Raw genomic sequence first — 10,408 nt, forward strand, 5'->3', positions numbered from 1 at the left:
ACCAACAAAAAAAACTAACTGTAATTTTTATTCAGACATTTGGAACAACACAAATAAATAATCATAACATTTAAAATGATATAAATATAAAAATATATACCAAAAGAAATATCAAAAAGAAATAACAAAGACAATAGAAACAAATTTGTGTTGATTTGGCTCTCGAGCATCAATACATTACCCATCCCCCAACACTGTCAACCAAGAGTCAAGACTAAACCAATTCACCTTGGTGGTGTGCAGACTGGTTTTATATTATTCTTAACGATTTCGCACAAACCAGAAAAAAATGCAACAATATGTCTGTGAAACTATATATTCACAGTACTATGAATGAATTGTGGTTTATTTGGTAGCATTTCGTAGTGTGACTGATTTTACTAATTGCATTAGTACTGTACAAAGTTAAAGGTGTGCTATTCGATACATACCCCCCCTCCCTACCTCGTGCTTCCAGTGTGGAGACCTGAGGTCAACCTACCCCCACCTCCCTACCTCGGGCTTCCAGTGGGGAGACCTGAGGTCAACCTACCCCCGCTCCCCCTACCTCAGGCTTCCAGTGGGGAGACCTGAGGTCAATCTACCCACGCCACCCCTACCTCGGGCTTCCAGTGGGGAGACCTGAGGTCAACCTACCCCCACCCTCCCTACCTCGGGCTTCCAGTGGGGAGACCTGAGGTCAACCTACTCCGCTCCCCCGACCTCTGTCTTCCAGTGGGGAGACCTGAGGTCAACCTACCCCCACTCCCCCGACCTCGGGCTTCCAGTGGGGAGACCTGAGGTCAACCTCCCCCCACTCCCCCTACCTCTGTCTTCCAGTGGGGAGACCTGAGGTCAACCTACCCCCGCTCCCCCGACCTCTGTCTTCCAGTGGGGAGACCTGAGGTCAACCTCCCCCCACTCCCCCTACCTCTGTCTTCCAGTGGGGAGACCTGAGGTCAACCTACCCCCGCTCCCCCGACCTCGGGCTTCCAGTGGGGAGACCTGAGGTCAACCTCCCCCCACTCCCCCTACCTCTGTCTTCCAGTGGGGAGACCTGAGGTCAACCTACCCCCGCTCCCCCGACCTCGGGCTTCCAGTGGGGAGACCTGAGGTCAACCTACCCCCGCTCCCCCGACCTCGGGCTTCCAGTGGGGACCTGAGGTCAACCTCCGCCCACCCCCCTCCCCATCTCGTACTTCTGAGTGGGAGACCTTCTGAATGGGAGAGTGGGAGAACTTAATGTGAGGCAGTAGCCTGGCAGTAGCCTGCCTAGCTCACAAACTGTAATCAGGGCGCCCACTCCGACAAGGTTAATTGACCCACAGTCCCACACGGTGACATGATATCATTGACATGACGTGCAAATGAGCGATAGAAAACCGATCATGCAAATGTCACCATTCCAAAAAATGTTGGTGCGGGCACCCCGTGCCGCCACCAGCAAGATGCCGCTCTGGGCGGCTGCCCATGTCGCCTATACCTAAATCCGCCACTGGCTCGCAGGCCGCATGCAGCCAGAGGGCTGTGCAATGATTACCACTACTATAGGCCAATGCAACAGTAGGCCTATAACTTCCATCATCAACTAAGTAAAATACATAGGCCTAAAGCAGACAAATAAAAGCAGTAGAAAAAATCCTGATAAAAATTCTGGTTCTTTCAATCACATTAATCTTTCTACTCCACATGTCTGCCTGCCTTTCTATCTGTCTTGAGTTGAGCTATTGCTAGTGAAGTGCAACATTGTATTAAATCATCAACTGGATCCGGGAAAGCTGTCACTAGCGAACTTGCAACAGTGTACCCTGCGCCAGTGAGCTAGGGACAGACAGCTGTTTTTTTATTACATTTCCACTGGGTATATGGGATAATCTGATCATGATAGTTTACACTTTCACACTGAGGCTTGGCGATTAGAGAATAAGCCTACTGAGGAACTATCATTTGCAATGGATGATAAAAACAGACTTCGTTTACAATGTGTGAGGTGAAGAAAAAATGTCTGACAAACTCAGATTATTAGTGGTGGACATGGTGAGTTATGACAATCAGAAATCACACTGCCAAATGGGCACATACCTCATTTGCATGCAGCAGGCCAGGTAGGGCTATGTCTATGCGTGCTCAGGCGTGCGCGCTCCCTTTACGTTATCAGGACATAGCAACCAGACACATACTCATTTCTCAAGGAGCACTCCAATCAAAATACAATATAAATATTTACAAAACTCATAATGGTTGTGAAATAAACCAAAACCAGAGATCTGTATATAATGACGAGATGCTCATGTCCCCGCCCTAACAATGTGAATCGTTGTCCCAAAGGCGGGAACTGTTATGAATTTTGTATTGTCAATTTGTTGTCTTCTGTATTTAAACGGTCAAATAAATGATCAATATTTCAATATTTCATTTGGAAAGGCACAGAGGTACGGTTCCTGCCCACCCATAACGCTGGCCCTGGGTCTGTACCTTTTCAGACAGTAGAATTCTTCTCCGGTGTAAAATGTTTGTATTTTTTCCCTGACAACAATAAACATTGCTATGTTATGGTAGCTACAGTTGAAGTCGGAAGTTTACATACACCTTAGCCAAATACAATTAAACTCAGTTTTTCACAATTCCTGACATTTATTTTGAGTAAAAATTCCCTGTCTTTGGTCAGTTAGGATCACCACTTCATTTTAAGAATGTGAAATGTCAGAATAATAGTAGAAAATTATTTATTTCAGCTTTTATTTCTTTCATCACATTCCCAGTGGGTCAGAAGTTTATATACACTCAATTACTATTTGGTAGCATTGCCTTTAAATTGTTTAACTTGGGTCAAATGTTTCGGGTAGCCTTCCACAAGCTTCCCACAATAAGTTGGGTGAATGTTGGCCCATTCCTCCTGACAGAGCTGGTGTAATTGAGACAGGTTTGTAGGCCTCCTTGCTAGCACACACTTTTTCAGTTCTGCCCACAAATGTTCTATAGGATTGAGGTCATGGCTTTGTGATGGCCCAATACCTTGACATTGTTGTCCTTAAAACCTCTTCAGCGTCTGATCCCGTTAGCGGGATCAAAATCCAGCGAAAAATCATATCGCCAATTAGCATTAAAAAAAATCATCATTTTTTTTTTTTTTTATTAATATATATATATTTTTTTTTTATAGATACACCTCTCCTGAATCGACCCACGTCGTCCGATTTCAAAAAGGTTTTACAGGAAAAGCAAATCATTAGATTATGTTAGATGAGTCCATCGTAAAAAGCAGCAACATAGCCATTTTCCGACCAACCACTTGCATCACAAATAACCCAAAAACAGCTAAATGCAGCACTAACCTTTTACAAACTTCATCAGATGACACACCTAGGACATCATGTTATACAATGCATGCATTCTTTTGTTCAATAAAGGTCATATTTATATATAAAAACAGCATTTTACATCGGCGCGTAACGTTGACTGACTATTTTCCCCTCAAATGCGTCCCGGGAAACAGCGCATAATTCCATTTATTACTATTCGAAAAGATTTTTTAAATTTATATTGTCAATCTAACATTTATAGATGAATATCTCTTGAGAACACCTGTCATACCAGATTTTAAATTAACTTTACTGGGTAATCACACTTTGCGATAAAAGGAGATGCGATACACAGAAAATGAGCTAATTTTGCCAAACTTTGGAAGTATGCTTGGGGTCATTGTCCATTTCGAAGACCCATTTGCGACCAAGCTTTAACTTCCTGACTGATGTTTTGAGATGTTGCTTCAATATATTGACATCATTTTCCTGCCTCACGATGCCATCTATATTGTGAAGTACACCAGTCCCTCCTGCAGCAAAGCACCCCCACAACATGATGCTGCCACCCCCGTGCTTCACGTTTGGGATGGTGTTCTTCGGCTTGCAAGCGTCCCCCCTTTTAAACCAAACATAACGATGGTGCATTATTGTTACATCAGACCAGAGGACATTTCTCCAAAAAGTACGATCTTTGTCCCCATGTGCAGTTGCAAACCGTAGTCTGGCTTTTTTATGGCGGTTGTGGAGCAGTGGCTTCATCCTTGCTGAGCGGCCTTTCAGGTTATGTCGATATACGACTCGTTTTACTGTGGATATAGATACTTTTGTATCTGTTTCCTCCAGCATCTTCCCAAGGTCCTTTGCTGTTGTTCTGGGATTGATTTGCACTTTTCGCACCAAAGTACATTCATTTCTAGGAGACAGAACGCGTCTCCTTGTAATGCGTCTGTGTGTAGCTGGTGTGGATGTGTCAGGCGCAGGACAGCAGATATGAGTAATGTTGCAATTTTACGCAAACAAATAATCACAACCGCCGAACGCCGCCCGAACAAGGAGAGGGACCGACTTCGGCGGAAGTCGTGACACTCCTTCCTGAGCAGTATGACGGAAGTGTGGTTCCATTGTGTTTATACTTGTGTACTATTGTTTGTACAGATTAACGTGGTACCTTCAGGCGTTTGGAAATTGCTCCCAAAGATTCTAAAGCCATGACATCATTTTCTGGAATTTTCCAAGCTGTTTAAAGGCACAGTCAACTTAGTGTATGTAAACCTCTGACCCACTGGAATTGTGATACAGTGAAATATAAATTAAATAATCTGTCTGTAAAAAATTGTTGGAAAATTACTTGCATCATGCACAAAGTAGATGTCCTAACCGACATGCCAAAACTATAGTTTGTTAACAAGAAATGTGTGGAGTGGTTGAAAAACGAGTTTTAATGACTCCAACCTAAGTGTATGTAAACTTCCAACTTCAACTGTAGATGTGTTTAATTTCTATTAAATGTCTTGCTAAATCACGGTATTGTCACGGCTGTTTGAATGATCGGACCAAAATGCAGCGTCGGTTTCGTTCCACATATTTATTGGTCTGTGAAACTTAATACGATACAAAAATAAACTGAAGGAACAAAACAACAAACCGTGACGCAGGAGGAACAAACACACTCACAAAATATAATCACCCACGAAACACAAGTGGGACAAAAGCAACTTAAATATGACCTCCAAATAGAGACAACGACAACCGGCTGCCTCTAATTGGAGGTCATGCCAAACAAAAACCAACCTAGAAATACAAAACTAGAAACTAAACATAGAAATACAAAAATGGACAAACACCCCCAGTCACGCCCTGACCTACTCTATCATACTGTTCAGCGAATGTCCCACAATATCTCTCCTTGTCCCGCAGTTTTATTTTAGATGTGGTCACCCTACAGGAATTCCACTGGTGGAAACATTGCTGAAACATGTTAACACCATCTTTGAACATGTAAGGAGAATAACATTATTTCAACCCACACATGTGAATTTGCCATTCCACATATGTGAAAAAGTGAGATTTTCACAGTTGGAGTGTCCTTACATATGAAACTGCAAATTTATTTTCTGATGTGATTGTTTTTTATATGTGCACTTGCAATTCCACATGTGAAAAACAATCACATGTAAAAAATCTAAAAGTGTGGAATTGCAAGTTCACGTGAAAAACAATCACATGTAAAAAATATAATTTGCAGTTTTACATGTGAAAAACTTTCACATGTGGAATTGCAAGTTCACATATGAAAAACAATCAGATGTGGAGGTTTTTCACATATGAAACAGCAAATGTAATTTTCACATGTGAATGTACTTGCAATGTTTTTCACGTGTAATTCACATGTGAGATGAAAACATGTTATTCTCCTCACATGTGAATATGTGGTGTTAACATGGTAACTCTGCATTTAATAGATGTGAAAATATGGTTTCATGTGTGGAATTTAACCTGTTTGGGCTAGGGGGCAGTATTGAGAATTTTGGAAAAAATATGTACCCATTTTTAACTGCCTCCTACACCAACTCAGAAGCTAGAATATGCATATTATTGTTCAGGTTTGGATAGAAAACACCCTAAAGTTTCTAAAACTGTTTGAATGGTGTCTGTGAGTATAACAGAACTCCTATGGCAGGCAAAAACCTGACAAGGTTTCATGCAGGAAGTGGCCTGTCTGACAAGGAGTCGTGCGTCTTGCATCTGTTTATTGAAGAGTAAGGATCTTAGCTGTAACGTGACAATTCCCAGGGCTCCAATAGGCTCTCAGAACCCGGAAAATCATGAACGATTACGAGGCAGCCTCAGGCTGAAACAGATTATCGCCTTATCCAAGTGTCCCATTAGGTGACAATGGAATGAGGCGCGTGCGTGATTAGCCCCCCGTGGAGTATTTTCATTAGGCTGTTTAGCTTATTGCAGATTCCCGGTCGGAATGTTAGCGCTTTTCTACGAGATAAATTGCATAAAAATAGATTTTAAACAGCGGTTGACATGCTTCGAAGTACGGTAATGGAATATTTAGAAATTTTTTGTCACGTTCTGCGCCATGCGCACGACCGTGGTTTACCATTTCGGATAGTGTCTGGAACGCACGAACAAAACGCCGCTATTCGGATATAAAGATGGATTATTTGGGACCAAACCTACATTTGTTATTGAAGTAGAAGTCCTGGGAGTGCATTCTGACGAAGACAACAAAAGGTAATCAAACTTTTATAATAGTAAATCTGATATTGGTGAAGGCTAATCTTGCCGGGTGTCTAAATAGCTAGCCCTTGATGGCTGGGCTATGTACTTAGAATATTGCAAAATGTGCTTCATCCGAAAAGCTATTTTAAAATCGGACATATCGAGTGCATAGAGGAGTAATGTATCTATAATTCTTAAAATAATTGTTATGCTTTTTGTGAACGTTTATCGTGAGTAATTTAGCAAACTGTTAGTAAATTCCCCGGAAGTTTGCGGGGGGTATGCTTTTTCTGAACGTCACATGCTAATGTAAAAAGCTGTTTTTTGATATAAATATGAACTTGATTGAACAGACATGCATGTATTGTATAACATAATGTCATAGGTGTGTCATCTGATGAAGATCATAAAAGGTTAGTGCTGCATTTAGCTGTGGTTTGGGTTTATGTGATATTATATGCTAGCTTGAAAAATGGGTGTCTGATTATTTCTGGCTGGGCACTCTCCTGACATAATCTAATGTTTTGCTTTCGTTGTAAAGCCTTTTTGAAATCGGACAGTGTGGTTAGATAAACGAGAGTCTTGTCTTTAAGATCAACACCACGTGAAAACATATATTTTTGTAAGGGCAGACAGGAACATGCAATGAGGAGGACGATCATTGACAGGCATGGCTTTGGCGATGGTGCCAGCTGGCCAAGTACCATTCAAGTGACAAAGAAAAAGTTGGATGGCAGGTCAGCCAGTGGCCCTGGCCCACCAAACATTGCATTACTGAGCCAAAGAAGCCCATTCATCTATAGACTAGACCTGTTACTCTTCCATTGGTGACATAAAACAATGTCTAATAGAAGGTCTATAGTCTTCTAAAAGGGTCCTGTGTCTCCTACTACAGTCTCACGCTCTTGGGTTTCTCTACTCTCACTTATGAACACCACAGTTTGTTTGCTTGCAGCAGACTTTCAAGTGTTATTTTGAGAAAAGGACATCCACGGGTTAAAATCAGAATACGCAGCCACAGAGGAATAATGAGTTAAAGTTCCCCAGAGAAACAGGGTTAACGGGCGCAGGTCTTGTGGCAGACAGGCACCCAAGCAGTGGGAGGAAATAAAGGCATCACTGACGTAGAGCATTGTGGCTACATAATGAAAGAAGGCATTTGAAGTGTATCTCAGATAGGCCCAAGCCCAAGCGTCTGCATGTCTCCAGAGAGCGTCTGCCTGCTCAGTTGGAGGATAAGCCCCAGCAAAGATGCAAGGCACGCTTCTTGTTCTTTGTCTTTCATGGATCAATCTTGTAAGATGCTTTCTATTGTCGCATTTCCGCTGATACAAATCCTTGAAATTCGTCATCCCGGTATGAATCAAAACCAGCTCTCAGTAGCCCTCCTCCTACTCCCTTAGGAAAACAATGAGTATAGCAGAAAGATACGCCCATCTGCATGTGTTCCACTTCAATTGAAAACATAAAGATTCCATTCCAGTCAATGAATAAAGGTGAGATGTTACAATAAGTGTAGATGAGTCTTTCAAAAGGACATGGACTAGACATGGAAAGAGAAGGCAGATACTTGAAGGTTCTGGACATTGGAGAATGTGTGGCCCTCATTTTTGACAGCCACACATTGTGTGAATGCTGCTTCAGATAACTGATAGGTTCATTCTTATCAACTGCTCATGAGCACATGGCCTTGTTTCAAATTAGAGCATGGGGATGGATGATCATGACTCACCTTCCAGGACTTTCCTTGGATTAGGTCCAAAATGTGGTTGGAGTTTTTTTAATGTGAAGTTTAACCACATTCTAAGCCTCATTAGTTTTTAAGACAATAGTGATGGAATAGGCTTCAGCTTAATCGGAGCATTGGGCAATGACGAGAGGGCCATTTAAAGAACACTCAATGAGAACATCTCTGACAAGAGCAACTATTGAGTAATGCATTATTGAGACAACGAGGCTGGTGAATGAGGCTCAGGAGAATATGCATGAGCCCACGTGTAAGAAGTGACGCTGGAGAGGAGAAGCAGGTATGGGGAGTCAAACATTTAATAGGGAACAGACATAGAACAAGACAGGAACAGCGTCAGAACATGGGTAACACAGACATATGACAATTAATCCCGAAGCAGGGAACAGAGCTTGGGGACAGACAGATATAGGGAAAGTAATGACACAAGTAATTGAGTCCAATGATCGTTGATGCGTGTGAAGGGGGAAGGCAGGTGTGCGTAATGATGGCGGCTTGAGTGCGTAATGCTGGGGATCCTGGCGCTCGGAGGAAGAGCAGGAGCAGGCGTGACACCACGTATCGTATGGCCTCGTAATAAATGGAGTAATTGGCTTTTGCTCATCTGTAAATTTGCCCTGCAGCTTTGTGTTCAGAGGTAAAGAAAAGCTATAAGCTCCAAAAACCTATGGAAGAGGTGGGGGGACAACTAAGCTATGAGTCAGGTCATGAGTTTACGCATTCTTACTGCAGGTAACATGTTGAATATTTAAATAGGAACCTAACCTGGGCAAATAATGTTTTCACTGTGAGTAATTGTAATGTGTTACCTGTAATCTTTTTGCTTCCATTTCAGAGGACAATGTGACCCTCTCATGACTGGCATCCTTGGCTTTTGATTTAGTGCACAATACAGGACCTTTCATAGTATCCACCCCCTCTTTGTTTAAAGCCATGTCTGTTATTGTTTTTAATAGATTTCAAAGGAAATTCTTAAAAGACAAAAAAAAACACAGTTCCTAAATCTGTCAGTCTTTCCCAGTCTCCCTCCCTTTTCCCATTCCGCTCTCTTGGCTATTTTCTTTCTATTTAAATGGCAAGACGCCTCCCCGCCATCTCTAACAAAAGATTGGTGCATTGTGTGTGTTGTAATGAAGTGACTCTACACCTCTTCCCTCCTCCCCTCATCCTGTATCTGAGTGCTGCGGACCATAAGGCTCAGAGGATCAGAGAGGAAACACACTTTGTCATCTCAATGCTTCTTTACATGGTCAACTGTACTCTAACATGACCTGAACGCTAGCATACTCAAGGCAGAGTATGCTAGTCAATTAGACACAACCCAGTCTCTTCACACAACCGCTGAGGAGTGCCATGAATCTGGAAAGCGAGACTACTAGACATTACATTGTCTGTTTGATTCAAGATTAGTGATTTTTTTTAAATGTATTCATTTTATATAGTAAATTGACTAAGAACACATTATCTGCCAGGTCAATCAGTAATTGGTAAGATTATGCAAATAAATTAAACAGCAACAAGCAACAATCAGGTGTTCTAGCACTGCATTATAACTCCTGAATGTGTATAACACCTTTTGACAATCTTTGATGATCTGTTAATTCCTCAGCCTTGTCATTCCTACAACATTCCTTGGTAAATAAGCTTGTGATTTTGCATCACAAGGGTATGTCAGAAAATAACTAGGCTATTTTTAGTGTCACCAGTGGAACTAGTTTTGAGTGACAATGTTTTATTTCACAAATCAAAACTTAGATTGTTACCTAAAACCCTCACAAACTTTTACAGATGCACAATTGAGAGCATCTGCCTGGTACGGAAACTTCACCGCCCACAACAGGAGGGCTCTCCAGAGGGTGGTGCGGTCTGCACAGCGCATCACTGGGGGCAAACTACCTGCCCTCCAGGACACCCTACAGCACCCGATATCACAGGAAAGCCAAAAAGATCATCAAGGATAACAACCACCCGAGCCATTGCCTGTTCACCCCGCTATCATCCAGAAGGTGAGGTCAGTACAGGTGCATCAAAGCTGGGACCGAGAGACTGAAACACAGCTTCTATCTCAAGGCCATCAGTCTGTTAAATAGCCATCACTAACACAGAGAGGCTGCTGCCTACATACAGACTTGAAATCATTGGC

The sequence above is a fragment of the Salmo salar genome, chromosome 22 (assembly GCF_965601325.2).
Source record: "Salmo salar chromosome 22, fSalSal1, whole genome shotgun sequence".
In the NCBI taxonomy this organism is placed as follows: domain Eukaryota; kingdom Metazoa; phylum Chordata; class Actinopteri; order Salmoniformes; family Salmonidae; genus Salmo; species Salmo salar.